Below are 1,544 nucleotides of genomic sequence, written 5' to 3' on the forward strand. Positions count from 1 at the left end.
AAAAGTTATTAAAAAAATGGTAGACATATGTCTGTGAGGACTGTCAAGGCACTGGTAAAGAAAATTAAAGTTTACTATACTAGTGTTGTCCAAAAATACAAAAAATTATATGGTCAGAAAACTGAGAAGACGTGTTAGATTATGGTGGTAATTTTAGAGATACCCACTTGATCATTTGTAAAGCTAATGATGACGAAGTCAAGAAATCATGTTGGAAGGTGAAAAAAACGTGTAAAGGAACAAAAATGAGGATAAAATGGGCTTGCAAGCCTTAGGGTCATTTTCCAACCCTCTTACCAAGCCAAAACCCACACGGATTTTGGAAAACAAAAAGTACTATTCACATTTCTTCATAATCCACACAGGTTTTGAAAAACAAAAGGTACTATTCATAGTTCTACATAACCCGTATGGGTTATGTAGAACTAAATCCATTATTTTATGTTTCACAAAACCCATACGGGTTATGAAGACATAATAATGTATGCTTGTAAACTTAGCATTTACTACACATATGTACAGACATACATATATAATATATGTTTATGTATGTATATATGCATATCTATAGTTATATATACATATATTTATATAAATATATGTATATATGTTTGTATACATGCATGTCTCTCTTCTTTTCCTCTCTCTCTCTCTCTCTCTCTCTCTCTCTCTCTCTCTCTCTCTCTCTCTCTCCTCTCTCTCTCTCTCTCTCTCTCTCTCTCGTCTTCCTTCCCCATCACCATAGTATTCTATTATGAGCCCTAATTATCCTCCTTGAGTTCTATCTTATCTCTCTCCCCCTCACACTTCTCTCTATGTTGAGTCTCTCACCCTTTTCTCCCTCTCTCTCTCTCTCTCTCTCTCTCTCTCTCTCTCTCTCTCTCTCTCTCTCTCTCTCTCTCTCTCTCTCTCTCTCTAACTCTCTCTCCCTCTCCCCCTCTCCTTTTCCCAGTCTCCCTCACTCCCCCTCTTCTTATCATACTCTCTCTCTCTCTCTCTCTCCTATTCTCTCCCTCTCTTCCTATCCCCTATTCTCTTTCTTACCCCCCCTCTCTCTCTCCCTCTCCCCCTCTCCTTTTTTGAATATCCCTCTCTCTCCCTCTCCCTCTCCCCCACTCATTTTCCTAATATACATCTCCCTCCATCCCCCCCCCCCTCTCTCTCTCTCTCTCTCTCTCTCTCTCTCTCTCTCTCTCTCCCTCCTTATCCTATTCTCTCCCTCTGTTCCTATCCCCTATTCTCTTTCTTACCCCCCCTCTCTCTCTCTCTCCCCCTCTCCTTTTTTGAATATCCCTCTCTCTACCTCTCCCTCTCCCCCACTCATTTCCCTAATATCCCTCTCCCTCCATCCCCCCCCTCTCTCTCTCTCTCTCTCTCTCGTATTCTCCCCATCTTCGCCCTCCCTCTCCCTCTCTCCCAATTTCCTCTCTCTCTCTCTCCCTCCCCCTCTCCTTATCCTATTCTCTCCCACTCTCTCTCTCTCTCTCTCTCTCTCTCTCTCTCTCTCTCTCTCTCTCTCTCTCCCTCTCCTTTTCCCAATCTCC

This window comes from Cryptomeria japonica, chromosome 6 (assembly GCF_030272615.1).
Source record: "Cryptomeria japonica chromosome 6, Sugi_1.0, whole genome shotgun sequence".
NCBI classification, from domain to species: Eukaryota; Viridiplantae; Streptophyta; class Pinopsida; order Cupressales; family Cupressaceae; genus Cryptomeria; species Cryptomeria japonica.